A 22,848-nucleotide genomic window follows, 5' to 3' on the forward strand; every position below is an offset into this window, starting at 1 on the left:
GTCTACATTGTAACATTGGTCTCTACATTGGAATAGTTACATCATAGTGGAGCATTTATTAGAATCATTCTACATCTTGTTGGAGGAATAGCTTCCAGAGGCAGAGTTTCCAGTGAGTGCAACAGTCCTGCAACCCTCTCATGCATTGGGAAAATATATGAGGGTGTCATATAGTGATGGCCTGGTGTTTCATACCTCAGTGGAGTGATTCATCCATTCTAGATTATATTTTAGGATTTAAAGGAGCTCTCCACAGTGTAGGGCAGTATTCTTTAAAAAATCCAACATCTTGGATAGCTTTTTTAACAGCTAGTCATAACCAGGAATAGAATAATTGCTTCACTGAGATGGGAGCCACTAAATATTACTGGTGTCATATTGTCCAACATGAATAACAAAGCATGCAGCAAAATTATCATGGGTACATTCTTCCCTTTTTAATAAAAGAAGATGTGTTTTAAATATTTCATTTTCTCTTCAAAATCAAAATTTTGAGAATAGGGGGCATATTGATCTTGCTTGTAGATAAACCACTCAGTACTTCCACAAGGATGCCTTTGTCTCCATTCATTTCCACATCAGTTTGCACATTTACTTTCTGTTTTGGTATAAGTCTGCTCAAAAATCTATTTCCTGCATGTGAAAATCTGTTTGCTTTTTTGTAGACGATTGCTCAGAATATCTGTTTTTGCAAATGCTTTCTACTAATAAGAGCATTTTTGTACATTGTTTTCCCTAAGGTGTACATTTTAAAATCAGATGACTCCTTTGCAGTATTTGGGAAGTGTAAAAACTGAAGGATAATTGCATTCTGGTCAAAGTATTATTGTGGGAAATGCAAATCTGACCACTTCAAATTATAATGTAAACCAAACACATTTGGCCCCAATCCCTAATCGTACTCTCAGAGCAAAGAAATGAACTAAAAACACAAAAACTTTTGAAATGCCTCTACCTCCAAAGGAACTTAGATCTGCATCTTTTAAAAAAAATCCAATCTGCTTCATCCTTGCTGCTGAGCAATCTGCTTCAGCTTATTTTGAGAGCCTATCCAACACATCCAGCTTTTTTAAAAATCAATTATCTGAGAAACAATAAGAAAATCTTATTGCATGCTTTAAAAAAAAAAGATACAAAAGGTTAAGCAGAGCAGCCGGCATCTGCACACTAATGACATGATTGTTATGATAGGTGTTTGCTTTACCCTGGAGTGGTAACATTATAATTCATCTACCTCTGAATGAGCGGCAACAATTAATGCAGTCAATGTGTCCCACGTGTTCCCTGTAGCATTAACAAGGCAGCTCAAGGCCCCTTGGCAGACACTGGGCTGGAAATTGAGACGGCTTCCTATTTGAATGTGATCCTGATTACCTCAGCAGGGCCACCTGCTGCTTAGTGGCTGCTCCTTTTTTGTGTGTCAGCAGCCTCCATTTGTAGTGTCTCCGGGGAGCACAACCTTGAGGGCAGGCCCAGCTGACACCAATCTGGTGGAACACTGGCGGAACAATCAGGTAGGCACCGGCTGACCAAGGCTTGCCGTCACTGCGCTTTCTGGAAATTGGTTCAAACAATGGGCCTGTTTGTCTATGTATGCCGAGCCCACCTCTGGCAAGCAGAGCAGTGCTTTGCAAATTGTGATTAACGGAAGGGGGTAGGGAAGCTGCTGCTACCAATGCATTTGCTTAGTAAAAGGATGCCGGTCTTCCTCTTCCTATAATTGTTGTCATTCCTATTTCCACTGTTGTTGGGTGGAGAAATAATATATTGAGATTACCATAGATTATGCTCAACCTGCTACATTTAGTGGACTACCAAACCAGCAGCAATCCTACCAGCCATCTTTTGTAGCCTGCCAAATGTTTGATAGATCCTGCTATCAAAATAGTCAGCTCTGCCATTAGGTTTTGGGCACATCTATAATGGCTCCTTAAGATGGGATGAAACCAAGAGAGGAGGAAGTGATTTGCTCATTTAGTTGATCACTGGGCCAAGGCCTCAGTCATGCTTATAGGCACTAGAGAGGTTGGCTTCGACCCAGCTCCAGGATCTGCAGTATCCACAGGGTTTCTGCCATGGAGATATTGGGTGGGTTTTTTTCTCATACACACACCACAATGCATATGATCACTGGAACATCCATGTTATAATCAGTTTTGCCATGCAATGTTGGGGGATACTCAAAAATAGATCCTATAATGATAATGCACATTATAGACTCTATTTTGAAGTATATCCACCAATTTTGCTTTTCCTTATTTAAAGCCTTTAATATGCTGAGCATGTTTGTAGCATGTGTCATTTAAACACTGCAATTTCAAGCTGCCTTCAATCCACATTAAGTGTTCAGTGTAGGTGAGACCTTAGTGAGGCAAATATCTGACATTTAGCAGACTTTGGTTCTTATGAAAAGGCAAGACATATTGTCCTTTTCATATATAGAGACTGGGGCTTTCAGGGGATAGGGAAAATTCCTCTGTTTCCCACTGGAGAAACCAATAAACTGGGTGGTCCTTCTAAATTGTGGAAGCTACATTATGAACTCCCTTCATTACAAAGTCCACTTGGTGCCAATACTGCCACATTTAGGTACCAAGTATAGATACAGACTTTGGGCTCTGATTCACTCTAAAATGACCATACACATCGTTTTAAATGTGTTATAGAACTTGTTAACATTTGGGTTGTTGTAGGGTTTTTTTTGGGGGGGGGGGCTATATGGCCATGTTCTAGAGCAGTGGTTCTCAACCTGGGGTCCCCAGATGTTTTAGGCCTTCAACTCCCAGAAATCCTAACAGCTGCTAAACTGACTGGGATTTCTGGGAATTGTGGGTCAAAAACATCTAGGGACCCCAGGTTGAAAACCACTGTTCTAGAGGCATTCTCTCCTGATGTTTCACCTGCCTCTATGGCAAGCATCCTCAGAGGTAGTGAGGTCTGTTGGAACTAAGAAAAAGGGTTTATATATGTGTGGAATGCCCAGGGTGGGACAAAGGACTCTTGTCTGCTGGAGCTAGGTGTTAATATTTGGTTTTGTTCCTTTCAGTATAAAACACAGAATTCAATCAATAAGATCAATAATAGTCAATGAATAAATCAATAAGATTTACTTTCAATTTGATGTACCAGTGAACAGTTGATTGAATAAGTCTACTCTGGTTAGGACTAACCAACAGGATGCCAGTCCATATCCTCATTGTAAATGTGGTGGTTCATCAACACTGCAGTAGTAGTAGTAGTAGTAGTAGTAGTAGTTTATTTAATGCTTAAACCACAGGTCTTTTACATATACGTAGGATGAACAAATAAATACATAAAAACCAGATTATTATGAAATACACAATTAAAATACTATATAAACCATTAAGATGCTATATAAATCAATGGCAAGATGCACCCTTAAAATACTACATAAAACGCTATATGAACTAGCTCTTTCATAGTTGATAACCAAATAAAATTCAATATTATAAAAATATAAGCAAGAAACACTTTGGATATAAACAACCACCCTATAATTAGGTAAAAGCATCCCAGAAAGGTCTACTGTAATATCAGAATTTAATCTTGCCTGGATTTTCAGTGCTGCCAGAGCTGCTGCTGCTCCTGCTACAGGGGTCCTGAATCCTTCCATCCAGCTTGGCTGCCCTGGACTACTTGTGAGTAGGAGAAGCCCCAGGCCCTTTCCAACTGGGTGCGACTCAGCAATCCTCCAAGGAGGGAGTGACTATAAAGCTGTGTTGCACCTGCCTTGGCCTAGTCTCAGACTGCTGCTGCTCCTGCCACCGGGGTCCTGAATCCTTCCATCCAGCTTGGCTGCCCTGGACTACTTGTGAGTAGGAGAAGCCCCAGGCCCTTTCCAACTGGGTGCGACTCAGCAATCCTCCAAGGAGGGAGTGACTATAAAGCTGTGTTGCACCTGCCTTGGCCTAGTCTCAGACTGCTGCTGCTCCTGCCACCGGGGTCCTGAATCCTTCCATCCAGCTTGGCTGCCCTGGACTACTTGTGAGTAGGAGAAGCCCCAGGCCCTTTCCAACTGGGTGCGACTCAGCAATCCTCCAAGGAGGGAGTGACTATAAAGCTGTGTTGCACCTGCCTTGGCCTAGTCTCAGACTGCTGCTGCTCCTGCTACAGGGGTCCTGAATCCTTCCATCCAGCTTGGCTGCCCTGGACTACTTGTGAGTAGGAGAAGCCCCAGGCCCTTTCCAACTGGGTGCAACTCAGCAATCCTCCAAGGAGGGAGTGACTATAAAGCTGTGTTGCACCTGCCTTGGCCTTGTGTTGCCTGCGCAATTTAACCGGATAGAGACCAACTGGGCCGACCGCCACCGTGTCGACCACCTCCGGAGGTCCATCCGCTATCTTACATCAATCGTCGGTTTTACATCTGAATCATAGCACTTGTGCCAACTGTCAATCTCTTGTTTACTGTGTTTACATATTGCCAACATCGAACGTTATAGTTCCATCCTAACTTGCTGCTAATGTGATAATAAGAGCATAGCATAGCACTTTAAAGGCGCCTGCCTCTGTCGCCAACTGTTTTTGCACTTTGTCCCTTCCCCGAGTCCCCCTGCCGCACTTTAGTAGCATTGAGGGCAAAGTTTTGGGCTTGTTGCACTTTAATATCTTGTCGCACTTTAAGTTCCTGCACTTTAAGAACTACCCTTGTAGCCGTGGATTTTGCTACTGTTACTACTGTTGCACTTAAGACTCTAGCACTCTAGGGACCACCCTATTTTGCGGTTGAACGTTTACCATCTGTATTTACCATCTACCGAAGTGTATTGTTCCCATCCATGTGGTCCCCCACCCTCCTATGTATACTGTCTCTGATACTATTGACTGGTGGAAGAAGCAGGGGAGGAAGTGGGCTGGAGCCTGTGAAGAACAATGAGGAAGGGAGGGGGGACAAAGAAGACCAAAGTAATTGGCAAGAAAAAAACGCCAACATTTCAAACATCTGATGAAATAGAGATTAAGACCCTGGTCAGGAACTGCGGCATGGAGGAGGGGAGGTGTTCCACTAGCCGAGGGGCCCCCATAGAGGTCGTGGTGGGAAGGAGGAGATGCGGGAAAAGGAGACCTCAAATTCGGCCAAATTCGGACCATTTATCCAAAACATTAACAATTCCAACTCGGTCTCCTAAGGTAAATTGGTGTAACCAGGTGAGCGGACCCTCTGGACTGAAGGTGGTGCTGTTGAACGCCAGATCTGTCAACGGAAAAACGACCTGGATCCAGGACCTAATCCTGGACGAGCAGGCAGATCTGGCGTGCATCACGGAGACCTGGTTGGATGAAGCTGGAGGAGTAAATCTGACCCAGCTTTGTCCTCCGGGCTTCTCCGTGCAGCACCAACCGAGATCCGGAGGGCGGGGAGGCGGGGTCGCAGTGGTCTATAGAGATTCCATCCATCTGACCAGGTGCCCCATCCCGCAGACCGCAAATTTTGAAAGCGTCTACCTGAGGGTGGGTGACCGGGACAGAATAGGGATTCTGTTAGTGTACCGTCCACCTCGCTGCACTACAGTCTCCCTACCTGAGCTAGCGGGGGTGGTCTCGAGCCTGGCGTTGAAGTCTCAACAGCTCCTTGTGCTGGGAGACTTCAACATCCATGCCGAGGCGACCCTCACAGGTGCGGCTCAGGACTTCATGTCTGCCATGGCAACCATGGGGCTGTCCCAACAAATATCTGGCCCCACCCACTGTGCTGGACACACATTGGATTTCGTTTTCTGCCAGGGATGGGAACAGGGTGGCGGTGTGGAGGAGCTGTCCATCTCTCCGTTGCCATGGACCGACCACTTCCTGATCAGATTTAGGCTCACTGCGCCCCCTAACCTCTGCAAAGGTGGAGGACCTATTAAGATGGTCCGCCCCAGGAGGCTGATGGATCCGAATGGATTCCTGACGGCTCTTGGGGATTTTCCCGCCACCTCGGTAGGTGACCATGTCGAAGCCTTGGTGGCTCTCTGGAATGGGGAGATGGCCAGGGCTATTGACATGATTGCTCCGGAACGTCCCCTCTCAAGTAGCCGAGCTAAACCAGCCCCTTAGTTTACTGAGGAGCTGGCAGTGATGAAGCGAAGGAAGAGGGAACTAGAGAGTGTGTGGCGTTCGGATCCGAGCGAGTCAAACCGAGCACGGTTTGTGTCCTTTCTTAGGGCATATGCCGCGGCAATAAAGGCCGCAAAGAAAACTTTCTTTGCGGCCACTATTGCGTCTGCAAAGAACCGTCCGGCGGAGTTGTTTCGGATTGTCAGAGGTCTTTTAACTCCCACCACTGCAGGTGGGAGCCCTGACAATTCGGTCGCGCGCTGTGAAGCATTTGCTCGGTTCTTTGCAGACAAAGTCGCCTTGATCCGTTCTGGGCTGGACGCCGCGTTAGATGCAGACTCCGAGAATGTAACAAGAGCACCTGCTTGTCCTATTTTGATGGATTCTTTTCAGTTTGTGAAACCCGAGGATGTGGACAAGATACTTGGAGGAATGAGGCCCACCACGTCCATCCTAGACCCCTGCCCATCCTGGCTTCTGAGGGAGGCCAGAGGGGGATTGGCTGAGTGGGTAACAGTGGTGGTGAATGCCTCCCTTCGGGAAGGCAAGATTCCAGCGAGCCTAAAACAAGCTATCATAAAGCCGCTGTTGAAGAAGCCATCACTGGACCCCACTAAATTAGACAACTTTCGGCCTGTTTCCAATCTCCCCTTCTTGGGCAAAGTCATGGAAAGCGTGGTGGCCTCACAACTCCAGGTATTCTTGAGAGACACGGATTATCTGGATCCGGCACAGTCTGGTTTCAGACCGGGGCATGGTACCGAGACGGTCTTGGTCGCCTTAGTGGATGATCTGCGCCGGGAGCTAGACAGGGGGAGTGTGTCCCTGTTGGTGCTCCTGGACCTCTCAGCGGTCTTCGATACCGTCGACCACGGTATCCTTCTGGGGCGCCTTGCGGAAATGGGTCTTGGGGGCACTGCTCTGCAGTGGCTCCAGTCATTTCTGGAGGGCCGCACCCAGAAGGTGTTATTGGGGGACTCCTGTTCCGCACCACAACCTTTGACTTGTGGGGTGCCACAGGGTTCCATACTGTCCCCCATGCTGTTTAATATCTACATGAAGCCGCTGGGTGAGATCATCCGGAGTTTCGGGGTGCGGTGTCATCTGTACGCAGATGATGTCCAACTCTGTCACTCCTTCCCACCTGCTACTAAGGAGGCTGTCGAGGTCCTGAACCGGTGCCTGGCCGCTGTAACGGTCTGGATGAGGGCGAACAAACTGAAACTAAATCCAGACAAGACAGAGGTACTCCTGGTCAGTCGCAAGGCCGAACGGGATATAGGGTTACAGCCTGTGCTGGACGGGGTCGCACTCCCCTTGAAGGCGCAGGTTCGCAGCTTGGGTGTGACCCTGGACTCATCGTTGAGCCTGGACCCCCAGGTTTCAGCGGTGACCAGGGGAGCATTTGCACAGCTCAGGCTCGTGCGCCAGCTGCGCCCGTATCTCGGGAAGTCTGACTTGGCCACGGTGGTACACGCTCTTGTCACATCCCGCCTGGACTACTGCAACGTTCTCTACGTGGGGCTGCCCTTGAAGACGGCCCGGAAGCTTCAGCTGGTTCAGCGCGCGGCAGCCATGTTACTAACTGGAGCGGGTGGCAGGGAGCACACAATGCCCTTGTTGTCCCAGCTCCACTGGCTGCCGATTTGCTACCGGACCCAATTCAAGGTGCTGGTTTTGGCCTACAAAGCCCTAAACGGTTCCGGCCCAAAATACCTTTCCGACCGCATCTTGGCCTACGAGCCCACGAGGACCTTGAGATCGTCTGGGGAGGCCCTTCTCTCGATCCCGCCTGCCTCACAGGCACGGCTGGCGGGGACGAGGGAGAGGGCCTTCTCGGTGGTGGCCCCCCGGCTGTGGAACACTCTCCCTGCACACATCAGACAGGCGCCTTCCCTCATGTCCTTTCGAAAAAGCCTTAAGACATGGCTGTTCGAGAGGGCATTTAATTAAGTGCTAAACAATACGGTAATGAGAACTGGAATGGAACAAGGAATATGAGACTGGCTGTGATTCCACTAAGAGACGAAGCGGATTGTTAGTGTAGTCTGTAATTGTTGTATAGTTTATATGTTGTTGAAACTGGCTTTTTTGTAATTGTCTTTTATGTGTACTGTACACAGCCATGAGTCGCCCTTATGGGCTGAGAATGGCGGTTAATAAGTGCATCAAATAAAAAGAGATGCCTTGTGATTAACCACAGCATTAGCGATTACCAAGTGATAGAAAATCTTTTCTAAAACCATGTTGGACTGTAGAGATGCAGCATAGGCCTCAGAATTTTAGTTCTTGGCTCAGAATACAAAGAACAGGAAAACAAATAATGAGACAAATCCTCAATTTCCAGGGTCCCACGAACACATAGCTGAAGGGCCAGAGGGGCTCATTGTAAATGTATATCTCTACACAATACAGCTATAGTGATTTGATAGCTATTCACAGACCATAGGGTGCATGTCAGGTCCAAAGACATAGATAACTCAGCCCATCCTTGGTAATATTCTGCATATGTGTTCTCAGCACAGTCTTGTTGCCAAGATGCTTTCTCTGGTTCCTCACAGCCACTGCAACAGAATAGGGCACAGGAAGCCTTGGAAGAGAATCTGAACAAATATGGTACTGGTCAGAAGCAGAAGGGTTTGAATGCCACCACTGAACCGATGTGTTGTCATGGTTTTGGTGGCCATAGCTAACAAAACAGGGATGAATTGAAAAGTGCTAAATATCCTTGGCCCCTACAGATACAAGAAACTATGTACTATTTTGAAAGACCCAGCATAGTGTACTGGTATGATTAGATTCTGGAAAACTAGGATTCTAAGCCCTACTCAGCCATGAAAACCTATGGGGTGACCTTGAAAAAGTTGTACTCTGCCAGCCTGAGAGAAAACAAGAGTAAACTTCTGAATAAACTTTGCCAAGGAAACCTTCACCAAAGTTGACTTGAAAGGTCAGACTTGAAAGTGCATAACAACAAGACTATACTGTGTCAGATAAAGGTATTTTGCAAAGTACATATAGCATTAATTAACCAATTAGAAGAAATGCCATATTTTATTGTTTCAGTCTTTGGTCACTTCTGAATTTTGAAAGGACCAAATGTGATAAACAGGTTCCAACTAAATCTTTACCTTATTCGCCTTGCATACAGCCTCTCCAAAATGTGAATACAGTTCCATTATATTCAGTGGGACTTATTTTGAGTTAATGCATACAAAACTACAAGCTTAGAAACTTTATATGAATTTTGAATTAAGAAATAAGGTTCTACTTTTCATACGAAGGGAAATAAATTGAATTTTGTCAAAGACTCTGGCATTTGCTCCTATTTTCTATAATATTCAAGTTGTAGAATTATTATATTTTCAGGTACAATTTTAGAGTACTGAGCTACCAAATATCATTGGATCAATAGAACTGGTGCAAGACAACATATTGCAGCTCATAAAAATACCTACATTATGAAATTAAGTTAATTTACTAGAGTGTAAAGTCTCCTGACAGTTTGTTTGTAATCAGCAAAAAGGCCTTCAGGGAATGAGAACTAATGTGTTTCAGAGGATTACTTTTATATGGTGCAGTGCTATTACAAATTATACTCCAAGCATATGTATAATACAGAGCCATTGTTATTTTCAGAAAATAAAAATATTCTTTTTTCAAGTATGCTCAAAGCCTTTGCACTATTTACTTTTGCAACCTTCTGAGTGAATAACAGACCTTTGATTCACAACTATTTTGTATGTATTCTTTATACAAATGCATTCCTTATTTACAAAAAGAACTTTCTTGGCATAGAATATAGGTCTTAATACATTCATGTCAACATCACTTGTAAGATGCCATTCATTCCATTATATTTGAACCATCTCTTTCATTGTGTAGTGGATTTTCAACTAGTCTTTTTGGAGCAAGGAGGCAACAAACCACAGTATCAGTTTGCAAGAGTTTTATTTCAGCCAAAGGTGATAGCCCAACTCTGCTGGAAAAGAAACCGCTACCCAAACTCTTAGTCAGTAAGTAAGTTTTATAGCATTTACAAGAGTTTCTGTTTCCCTGAAATCACCTGATTCACAAGGAATCACAAGGTTATACAAGTCTACTAAGTTTCTATTCTACAGGCATATGCCCTCTAGCCATCAACTTTGGGCACTTACACTCACCAAGAAAGTTGCAATTTCTTTTGTTTCCCTCATATTTGAAGGTTATCAAGGCTCCTGTTTACAATACTTTGGAGGTGTAGATTCAAATGAAATATAATAACTGGCTCAAAACCTAATGACTGACTGAGCAGGCCTCTTCATTTCTAATCTTGTTGGGACATTTGCATTTCATAGCAGCTCTTGCAAACTCACTAAGGAGCATAGGTTTTCAAAAAAGTAGCCATGTTAGTCTGTGGCAGCATAAAAAGGAGACAAGGGGAGTTGGGGCATGCAGGTATAGCAGAACCTTGAAGACTAAGGATCTCATCACGGGGTCCCTAATCTGGGCAATGGCGGGGGAGGGGGTTGCCATGGATCTTGCATGGGGTGTGGAGAACCCATCACCCAACGTCCCGTATCTCCTGGATTGCCTCTCACCTTGTTGTCAAATACAGCACCTTATCCCAATGATTTATAGTTGTCCAAGGTCACCAGAATGAAATGAATTATTTCCTCCCCTCCACCACCAAATCTCAGCGAGACCAACAAAGAGCACAACTGGCAAACAAACCAGCAGCCACAACTCTACCTTTAAAAGCCCCTTTTCATTTTATATCTTTTTATTAAAGTTCTGCAGATATGCACTAATGCGTATCAGCACACATGCAGCAGCAAATCTCTCACAGAGACTATATCCTTTCTCAGCCCTTTAATAAAATGTATCTTTCCATATAATTTTTTACCTGTCTTGTATCTTTTACCCTCTCCTTTACTCTTACATGTAATAAATATATATTGATAATTTTTTTCTGCCTGAGCCAGCCACAGGGGTCGTTGCCTCTTTGCTGACCCTGCTGAGAAATTTTCTGGCATCTGTGGTTGGTCAAAATCCCTAGACAAAAATTACAACAATCAAGGTCTGTTGTGTACACATGTGGATCAACAGGCATTTTCCTTTCCTGATCTGATATCACTGGCTGATACTTGTCCATTTAAATTTTTTTATTTGACATCCAAGATTTGATTACAGAAGATCATCACCTTTTGCCTCAAGATCCCTCATCACAGCCTTTCCCAGGATACTTCCTCATCACCAGTAATAACAACAACAAGAACAACAACAACAACAATTAAACCAATCATGGACTCATTTACATTTCCAGTTATGGACAGTGGACTCGCTTCTGGGAGAGGACCCCCCCCCCCCAACAGCTGATTGACTTTTCCTAATCCAGCCCCCATCATCTCCTCCCCTCCACCAGGTATCCTCAGCTGGACGCAGCAACGTCACTGGAGCGCCAGCCAATCAGGGCACTAGTTCAGGCCAGCCTCTCTGCTAGCTAATCAGGAAGGGAAGTGGGCAGAGCAGGAAATTTGAATAGCTGTCAACTGTATACAATCTCATGTCTGGGTATTGCATGTTATGCTTGTACATTCTGGCATCAGCTATACTTGCAACCTTTCTAGCCAGATTGCTACTAAACCTTTGTGGCTATCTTCACCTGGTGAGTGTGTTCTTCAATCAGGAACTTCAGGTTTCAGCATGAAGGCTTGCCAGACATGGGTGCTCTGTATCTGTGGTCCTAGCCTAAATTCGACCTCAACCTTATCCCACTGGGGAAAGCATCACCGTCTGCCCCCACCATTGTTTTCAATGCAATATGAGTGTTACCAGCACCTCTCTTCAGGGATGGGGCCCCACCGGAAGTAGATAAATGTAATGTGATGGGATCCGGCAGGCTCCATGCCTGAAGAGAGATGTAAGAGTCATCGGATGGGCAATTTTGCAAATCTGATGAGGTGGTAATGGGTTTTTATTTTAGTATGAATATAAACCAACTTATCCAAGCCTGAGGATTTAAAACATTTTTACACAGTTGTGAATGTGGGAGTGGGTCAAAATGTAATATGATCCTGAAAGATGGAAATCATGATCCTTGCCCTAAATTTTCCAAGGGTGGTATAGGTTTTTCAGATATTTACTGTGATCATTTAGTACTGAGGGAGAAACGATAAATCTGCTTCTCAAAAGTCAGTTTCTTTGAATTAAAATCTTTCTCTGAGAAAATTCCTTTTGCTTTATTCTGAGGATTCTTGGCCTTAATATATGGAGTGTGCCACAAAACCATTGTATTTGTTCAATAGATTTGAATTTGAACTTATAATTCAATTCAGGCATTTCTCTTTCTAATATTACTTTGTAATTTCCTTATTCAAGGATGGCAAATTTTAAATCCAATAAGGTTGAAATGTCACAACTGGGCTTTTTTGGGGGGAGAGGTGGAGGTATTGCCATATCTAATATATAATTTGTGTCCATGTATCCTCTCAGATATATTTTTGTTTTAATGTGAGGTTAGGCATTTAAGGGTACTATTTTTCATTGACATAAATGGGAATTTGATGTCCACACCTTTGTGACTATCATTCAGGCCTGCACTTGTGGCTCTCCAAGTGTTCTGGACTTCAGCTTCCAGAATTCCTGACCATTGAACAAGTTGGGTAGGGTTTCTGGGAATTGGAGGTCCAAACAGCTAGAGGGCGGCAGGTTGTGCAGGTCTGGATGATACTTAACATAAGTGTGGACTTATCAAATTCCCATTTATTTCAATGAAAAACGTTATCCTCAAATCTCAACTAGTATATAATCATGAGAAAATCAATTATAGAATGAGTTCAAGAGCATATGCTAATTGAGTATTTCTTGATCTTATCTTTGGAATGAGTTGCTTGCCTTTCACACGATGCCATGAATTAATCAATGCTTCCAGAGTTAATGTCATTACTTTAGAATATGATTGCAGGGTTTAATAACTTTCATTCTTCCATTTCAATCCCATGGTAAGCTCCTATCCCTTGTGCTGTGATGGGCATGTTTGATGCAGGCATTGATCAATGGGAGATTCAATGGACTGTTCCATTAAACTGACAAGTTTAAAAACCAAGCCACAGATTTGTTTAGTACTCAAACCGAGCAGCTAACTTTGAAGTTTATCCTAGATATTGTACCCCCCCCCTTTTTTTCACATTTCCCTCATCAAACATTAGAGTTATTCAGCTGACAGCCAATAAATAGCTATATGTTTCAGGCAAATATGTGCGATTTTTAAAGGAAACCTATGAAAGGAGGACATGTAATCTGTACACCATCTGTTGCCTATTGCAATTGGCACTGACAAACTTTTAAAATATTTTTTTCTTTACATTTTAGACCATGAAACAAGCACATAGATCATTTCTGCCATGTACTTCTCCCATCTCATTATTGGAATTTATTCCCATGCTTTGTTGTCAGTGGACTATCCTGTCTAATTGTTTCTTACATGTGCTGTAAATCTGTCCGCCAATCAGTAAAAAACCGTGAGACGTGAAACTGAGACCTAGCTATTTCCTCTGCAGTGGCTGGCGTGTAGTGTGCAGTGTTGAAATAAAAATGAAACATGTTTTGCGCTCATTCCCTATCAGGCTGCAATGCATGGCCTTTTCATTTTACTTGAGGAATTTTTAATACTCGGGCCATACCCTGCACATGAAGTCATTTCCCCTCAATATAATTGTAATGGTAATATGTATGGGCTAACAGGCCATGGCACAGCTGGCTGCTTGCCACAGTAGAGTCTCTGACTCAAAGACTTTAATTCTTTCATGCCTCATCTGGTTTTATAGACTCTTTTGTAGTTTGCTCACAAGTATACTTGCAGGTTCCCATTGAGGAGGTTAAGATCATTGACATTTCTCTGACAACATCACATTTAACTAATGAGGAGATATCCAATGATACCAAATGATCACCTGCATGTTGAAGGAGGGGGGATGTCACAATACCCTGCATATTGTGTGTTTGTTGCTAATTTAGCAACAGATGGATCCTGAAAAGACTTACCCAGGGGGCTAAACTGCTAAATTCTGCCTGCTGACTGATCATTGCACAGTAATCCATGTATAAGTCCCAAGATAGTCCATAACGCCTATACACACATAAAATGGTGTAAAGGATTGCAGACCCTGTGAAGATATGACTGCTCAAAAGACTGCAGCAGTTGCCCCTTCCACACAGCTGAATAAAATCCCACATTTTCTGCTTTGAACTGGAATATGTGGCAATATGGACTCAGATCACCCAGATCAAAGCAGATGTTGTGGGATTTTCTGCCTTGATATTTGGAATAATATGGCTGTGTGGAAGGGCCCTGAATGTTGTTCTCTTTTCAATCAATTCCATTTAGCTATGTACAGTTCAGAGGAAGGAACTGACAACACCAACTCTCAGTATTCCTTACAAAAAAAATCTATGAAATTCATTGGCCTACCATAAGTCAATAGCTAAATTGAAGTCACACACACACCCATGTTTATCAAATAACCCAATCAAATCAGAAATATAATAGAATAGCCAATTAGTTACGCAGTTGAACAGTAGATAATTTTTAGGACCTCAACAATCTAGCCATGTTAGAAAGATTATGGGATTTCTAGTCCTAAAACATAGCTCTTCTCAGCTCCATGTTCTGGCGTTCTTTGAAATCTCTACAATTGGTATTTTGTTCTTTTTTTAGTTTGATAACTCATAGCTGAAATAACAACTGCACAGGCAAATTTATGTTATTGAAATGTACTATACTTCAGAACAAAACACAAAATGTTGTGTTTCGTATGTGTTTTTTTTAATATACATCTCTTTTCTTTTCTTTCAGTTTCATAATCACCTTCCTTGTGGTTACAAAAGATTTTAAGAGGCTGTTTCTGTGTACACATGTTACTCCTCCTAATGGTTTTCTGTTCATAATCAAGAAGTTTGTTTTTATCTGTTAAGCTTATATGATTATAACATATTACAAAGCTTGTAAGCTGCCTTTCTCAGAAATGTTAATGACAGTGATAGAAATCAAATAAATCAAATAATTTGTATTTAAGGAGCATAATGAATTGCTTATACAAGTCGTACTAATAATAGTGGCACAAACTCCTTCACTTGTTGAAGGACTACGTGTGACTGGAAGAGTGATTTACACTTGTCAATGTTTCAAAAATCCTAGGGGTTGCAAAAGTGATATTTTTGTCAAGGCAATTGCTCTCTATGCTGAGATAATTAATGTGACCACTAAATATACAACAAATACCATGTATTGTCTACCATGCACATCAGCAGTTGGGTAACCGTATTCTCAGTACCTCTGGATACTGCAATGCATGTATCTTATGGCTTAAGTCCTCCGGCTCAACTTGCTCCCATCCACTTTTCATACATGATCTGCCCCAAAAGTAATGAGAATGTTTTTTTTAAAAAAAACATGGTTAAAACATACATGGAATTGCAGTCTATCCCTTTGAAAATTAGCTCCTCATGACTGAATCCAGCGATTCCAGCATTGCTAACACTCTTCATAGCAGTGGTTATGTCTGATGTTATGTCAAAGCCCTCATCACAACTGCCTGGATGTTTTCTACTGTCATAAAATCATGCCCTTTAAGGTAGGTTTTTAGCTTGGAAAAAGAAATTGCACTGAGCCAAATACGGTGGGTGAAGAAGTGTTCAGAACAGCCTTCAAACAACTACTTTTATCAGTTCTTGAAGTTAAAGAACACTGCTCCAGACTTCTCTGCATTTTCACCCGTGATAAGACACAATAAATTACTACACACTTTGCTGATGAATCAGTTGCTACAAAGGAATAGACTTTGCCTGCCCCAACCTCACTTTCCATTCCTGGCCCTTTTGAGCTGTGCAAAATTACCCTTTTCATTGTTTTGGTGCAGATCCATCATGTATTTAGCTGCAAAAAACAAGGGGTAGATGAATCCATTTGACATCTGATTGGATTTTGTATTTTTTACTAAAATATAATTAATATTACATAGATGTGTATCTACTTGGAGCAAAATATACAATTGCCTCAATTAAGGATTTTGACCCCCAATAAGGTATCATCTCCCCCCTCCAAAACATTTATAGCATTACAGAAATATAAAATTTTAATTGAGATTCTCAGATACAATTGGGACATCCAAAACAAAAAGGCATTGTAATCCCTACAAATATGTTTCATCTCCCAGGATTTTATTTGCATTGTCCCATAGTTATAGGAAACAGCATCCTTTTGCATTTCTCCCAGGATTGCTACCGATTCAGCAGCACCCTGATAGCTAACCATTAGCTATTAACTTCGCAGGCTGGCTTCCAGCCAGCCTGCGAAGCCTTTTGCTGCTATTGGCTTGAAAAAGTATCTTTTTGGTCTAGAGACCACTTTTTTTTCCTGGGGATGAAATCTCCATTTTGAGAAGCTCTCCTGCCTTCTGTAGTATAAAAAAGGGACTCAGATGTGCTTGTGGTCAAGCCAGGCCAACTCAGACAAGCCATCATAAGTACTTACCTTCTTGCCTTCAAAATTAGTGCTGAGTGTAGATAAGGAAGGATCAGCTCCTTCTAAAAATAGCATCTCAGCACTAGGGCAGAGAATATCCCGGGATTTCTCTGCCATTGAGAGAAGCTCTGAGCTCAGATAGGGAAAGACCTGCTCTTTCTAGTATAGCAACTCAGGGCTAGAGTAGAGAATCCCAGGATTTCTCCACCATTGGAAGAAGTTAACCCAGTAGCTGAGGGGAAAAGCAAGAAAGAAACATCTACATGATCTTGTAAGTTGACTTTGTGTCAAGGACTTTGTGAAAATAAAAAATCTTGTTTGATGTTCAATCTGAAGTGGCCTTAGTTGCTGGGATTCCTGAGTTTCAAAGTAAGGCCCCGTGGTCCACCCGGCTAAAGAAAGAAGCACATCATAGTTTTAACCTTATAGGGCCCGGGTGTGACAGCACAAAATATATGAATGATTTTCAAAGTCTCACTCTCTGCAATGCTAGAAATTCAAAGAGTGAAGGGAAAATTCACAGGGGATAGAATTCTTATTTTGCTCCCCAAAGCTACACCCCAGTATTACAAAACTTCTAGTCAATCTGCTGATTTTGCTTCATATCAGCTTTTAAAATATATGCATTCTCAGCCTTGTTTCCCATGCTATTTAGTTTTCAATAGTGAATTATGATTCTCATAAGGCATCCTGTGCATAGGGAAGAGAAAGCCCCAAGGCAAATCCTGTAGCTCTCCAGACTCTAAAGGCAGCGCAATGACAAACTGTGTAAATGCATGGCAATTGTCTAAACGTTGCTATGTGTTAGGGATTCTAGAAACTCGGGAAATGTCCTCCAGTGGCAGTTCAGCTCATGTTCTTCTTTTGAATAAAACTGAGGCAATTCTGGTCAATTTTATTAAGTTTTCCACTCAGAAGAAATGGTGTGGTGAAATCATCACTTTGTGTTTCAGATTTTGCTACCATACAAACATGTTTACGTACTACAAGTGTGCTCATTTCTAGTAAATACAAAACAATGGCAGCAGCTGTTGTTATCTATGCCACATCCATTATTTAGATATATGAAATCAGAGCAGAAATATCTCTGAGATAGTATATGGACCTACACAATGGATTTTAAATAGCAGATTAGCCAGTGTGCTAGAGTTCATATTTAAATGAAAAACACTTTGAATGCCTTAGAAAACTAGCCTCCTGTGGAATTCTGGGAGTGGAATGTAGATGGACACCATTGGACTGTAACGGCTTACATTGATGGTTTTTCATTTACATTACAGAGCTTTCCTCATTCTCTCCCAGTACTGGGGTCAAGCTCTCCCAATTATTTGTCGGCAAATTATTTCTCTCTCATAGGTTTTCATTTACATTGCACAAGATCAGTGTCTCTGTGGGTCATTCCTCTTTTTCACTTCTACTGAATCTCCCCCCTCCTTTTTTTTCATTTCTTCCTTCTCTCGAGTCTCAGAAAGAGGAAATCAACATACCATTGTGAATAAAAAGTAATTACATTTGATTTTGCCAGTCTGACTCTTCTGGCTGTATCTATATGACTGGTTTAAAGGGCAGATTCTTGCTCTTTCTTGCTAGCACACTTTTCAAGATGAGAAGAGCTCTGTTTCGATGGAGCCATGTCTTCATCAGGGGTGATTGTTTCTAAGGCAAGTGACAAGAAGTTTTGTCTCATGCCACAGCTCCTGCAAGACCAACTTTGCTATAAATAAACATGAAGGTCCATGAAGAAGATTCCAGAGGGTGGATTTTCACCCTTACCTCCTGACTCCATCCATGAGTTCTTTTAGAAATTCACATAACAGAGAATCATGTAAAAAAAACCTCTGCCACCTTTAAATTTGATAAACCTTATGGACGGGCGCATTCCTCCATGACAAATATTTTATTGCCACATGGAAACAGGCACGTGGTCCTTAATTTTGGCAGAAAATTATGTAACAAATCTGAAGGAGCTGTGTATGTCACCAGACGCTTTGTTTCCCTGTAACTGAGCAACCTTTATTTTTCTGGGACAATTTGATCCCTTGTGCTGAAGTATTCAAAGTCAAAATTTTGGTAATTATGCTGAATCCAGTGTGAATAAGTGGCTCATAATCAGTCCTTGGTACTTAGGAGGCAACAGGATTAAGAACAGATGGAACATATTACAAAAGAATTCAAAACTAGATGGAACTTATTAGAAGTGGATTAAAAAACAAAGATCCTATTAAAATGTTTATGCATTCTTTGGGGGGTTTTTTTGGAGGGGACAGGATCATTAAGGTAAAATATTATGGCAAAGAGATGTGGTTAAAAGAGTAATTTAGCATCAGCCAATTTGATCTTGCCTAAAGTTTATTCTGCTGAATAGGCCATTCTCTAAACATGTCTCAACAGCCGACGTTGAGGCCTCAGTAATTGTTACGTTTAAGAGCACATTAAAAATGCCATGAAACTGCTTGTCGTAACGATTTCTACACCGGTACCCTGCAAATACACAGCTGGAGGTTGTCAGGCACACACCTCCTTAATAAAGGGTACTGTGTGTATACAATTAACACATTAATTTATGGAGTAAAATGATCGGGGGAGACTAAAGACTTCAAAGTCAAGCACTCGCTATTAAGCAGAGGTTCAGTTTCCATGCCTGATGGTTGCCAGTCCCACCCACGGATCCTGAATCCATGAAAAAAACAAAATGTTAACAAACGATATGGGTTTTGTGGTGGCTGATATTCTCTTTGTGTCACTGTCCTCCATGCACGCAGGGTATTTGTTTATTAGATGAGGAAGAGGGAATAGTTTCTCTATATTGGCTGTGTTATTTCTCAGCCATGTTCCCCTTCAGTCAGCAGTGGTGAGACTGTCATGTTAATTAGCCTCGAAAACAATAAGCTTACTGTGCTCCATGTTTTCATTTTTCCTCCTTTCCTGTTGCTTCCTTCATTTTTTTATACTACAGTAATTTGTGCTTTTCTTTCTTCTTTCCTAGGTGGATGCTGGGACAAATCATTACATTTCTTGATCTTTTCACTACCATTGCTTTCATCTGCACTCTGGTGTTTTACCTTTTAACTTGATGTGTTTTTGTCTTTCCCCCCACTTTTCTTTATACAATTGGCAAGAAAATAAATCACAAACATATGGTTCATAAGAAAAATCCAAAAATTGGGTATTGATCCTTTCGATTTTGGCACACACCCCCACCCCCCACCCCCACCCCATTTAGTACTTGTTGCTCAAAAAATAATATTCGCAAGATTTCCACAGTTTAAATAGATAATTACTTTTTTGGAGGAAAAAAGTTAGATTAATGAAAATACTTTTTTTTTCTTGACAACAAATTTTTGTGGATTTTGTGCAAACAGCATTTTGCTCCCAAAGTCCCAAAACATTTTTAAAATGAAAGAACTACTCTCATGAGGGCAGAAGTGAGACATTCAAAGTTTTCATTCTCATCCTTTAGACATCACTCAGCCCCTTCTTAATGAATTGAATTCAAATTAAGATGCATGTCCCCTGTAGTGGAACTAATTTTTCCTTCCACAATCAGATTTCATAAATCATAATTTCAAAATAAAATAGTGTTTAGTTTCTACAATCAATCAGAAAACAAAGCATTCTAAACATAAAATACATTGATGAGGACAAATGTGTGCTATAATGAGCAGATGCCTCTATCTACCCAAGAAAGCCTCTATTTATTGAATGTACTTATTTTTGAATAGCTGTACCTATTTAATCTGTATGGTGCAGATGAAAAGGAAATTCATTTGCTTCATATTGTAATAAATAGGAGGTTTATTTATTTACCATATTTATACCCAGACTTTCTCAACCCCGTAGGGGACTCAAGGCGGTTTACATATATAGGCAGTAGGCTTGGTTGATTTTTTAAAAATGGTTCAAAACTCACTTCAGCTGGTGGTTCAATTCTAAAATCACTTCTGAATTTTTCTGAAAAAAGCCAGAACTTTCCAAAACTTCTGAAACTTTCAAATTGCTTTGTTAATGGCAGGCGTGATTTCACAATACACGGAAAACCTCACTGGCACTGAGGAAACTCCAGGGCCTTCTCCCTCCCTCTTTTTTACACCAATCTTTATGAAACTTGATATACTGCTACAACACATCCTCCTGTGTTAGCATACCAAATTTCAACATGTTAGGAAATGTGAGCAAAAAACAAGTTTCCAGAAATAACTTTATTAATTTGACCCTCTCCCTCCCTCCCAAACACACTTTTCCTTCTTCTTTGGAACAGGACTGTTAGGACATGTTCAAAATATAGACCCAAGAAAAAAGAGAGAAACCCCAATAAAAATAGCAAAGCTTTAGTGGTGAGCAAAAAAGAAGTTTCCAGAAATGACTTTATTAATTTCACCCTCTCCCCACCTCCCAAACAAACTTTTCCTTCTTTCTCTCTCTTCTCTGGCTCCAAACCCTTCCTCTCTCAAAATCTTCCCTTCTCTCTTGCCTTCCTGTGTTATCCAAAACTCTTTTCCTCTGGCTCCAAACCCTTTTTTCCACCCCACACTCAGCAGCAGCAAGAACAGTCCAACCTCCCCTCTCCCTTCCCTAGCTGCCATTGAGCCTTCCAGCCATGTGCTTGGGTTTATACAGCAATGGCTGCTGGATGCTGCAAACCCCCTCCCCCTCCCCAAAACATAATGCCCGATTGACAGGGAGGCAAGCATCTTAGACTTTGCCTCCCAGCAGGCTTAGTTGCATTAAAAATGCTTCATGATAGTTCCAACCAGGCATGTAGCCAGGGAGGGGGGGCTTTGGGGGCTTCAGCCCCCCCCCCCCCGAAATTCTCATGGTGGTCTGTGAAAAGGCCTTACTGGTACATTATTTAAACTGTTATGTTTATTCATATCATTATCTGATCACCATGCTTAATATATCTCATATGCATGGGGGTACTGGGGTAATGATACAAAAGGTTTGCTAGGTTAGACCCTCTTTCACTCAGACTCAGCCCCCCCCCCCCCCCCCCCGAATCAAAATCCTGGCTACGGGCCTGGTTCCAACTCATTTCCGCATCCCTGAAATCAATCACACAAGTTAAGTCAAAACTATAGGGGACTACAGCCTCATGGAAACGTGGCGGAAGTCCTTTTGGAAGGCAAAAACATCCATTTTTTTTTCCAAATTATGCCACATTCGAGCGAACCTATCCAACCCTAATAGGCAGAAATATGATGCCCAAAACACACATAACAAGAATATATACAATAATAATAATAATAATAATAATAATAATAATAATAATTCTCTCCCTGAAGTGACTCAGGATGGTTTACACACACAAAAAGCCAAGCATTCAATGCCTCAGGTGAGTACAAACATATCAAAATAATACACAAAAAAGCAAATGTAATAATAACAGTAATTAAAAAACATTAAACATATAAAACCTTAAAATACTTATTTAAAATCGGGTTTGTCTTCATAAACAAGAAAGAAACAGCCTAAAGACTGCTTGTATTATTATATTTTGTTTTTAAAAAATGAATTTAGGAGAAAATAAATGTAATAATTTATCTATCTGTTGTCACAGCTATTGAGTTTGGAGACAGAACTGCACTCCAGAGAAACGAGTTCAGACGAGAGATGTGTGAAAACTGCATTGTGGCCAGCGAAACAAACAAGAGTTTTGTGACTCATTTTCAAGAAAAGGCTGTGGGATTGGTCATCTTCAAACAAGTTGATGCTCACTTTTCGAGAACCTGGTTTTGAGTGCCATCTTAACTTATAGATGTGTTGTCTGGAGTGGCCTGGAGCTTCTTCTTTGCTCGCATCTAATCTAAGAAATTTGCCAGTAAATCAACTGACTAATGTAAGAGACAAAAAGGAGGTAGAGAAGGGCGAGTGCAGTAGTCAGTTAAGAAAGGGTGAAATCTCAGCTTGTTATGGACAGAGTTTGACATTAGTCTTGTTACTACTCTAAGAATTTCATGGCCATGCAATCATGTCACCCAGGGTAAACCTTGATGTAAATATGTTTTCCACCTAATGAAACTAAAGATGATGGAAAAGTGAGAAAATAAAATGTTCTATACTATTCAATAAAAGGTTTAATCAACACATTCATATACAGAAAAAAAATCTTATCCTATAATAAACTTACTAATTGTAATTTATAACATGAGAGTGAACACAAGACTAAATCCAGTTTCAAAGAGGTTATCAAAAACCATGTAGCTAATCCAAAAAGCAATGACAAATTTCCAGCATTTCTACAGGAGGTTTCTTCTTATCTAACAATCTGAGGGAGCGACATCTCC

The 22,848-nt window shown here is 41.7% G+C and overlaps 1 long non-coding RNA gene across 1 annotated transcript; it reads left to right on the plus strand.

Moving 5' to 3' along the window:
- The first annotated feature begins 1,437 nt into the window (after positions 1-1,437).
- On the plus strand, positions 1,438-22,648 carry LOC132771631 (uncharacterized). Its single transcript, XR_009631098.2, has 2 exons — positions 1,438-1,514; positions 22,122-22,648. It is a non-coding gene; the product is annotated as an uncharacterized lncRNA (long non-coding RNA).
- Positions 22,649-22,848: the final 200 nt, after the last annotated feature.

This window comes from Anolis sagrei, chromosome 3 (genome assembly GCF_037176765.1).
Source record: "Anolis sagrei isolate rAnoSag1 chromosome 3, rAnoSag1.mat, whole genome shotgun sequence".
Classification (NCBI taxonomy): Eukaryota; Metazoa; Chordata; class Lepidosauria; order Squamata; family Dactyloidae; genus Anolis; species Anolis sagrei.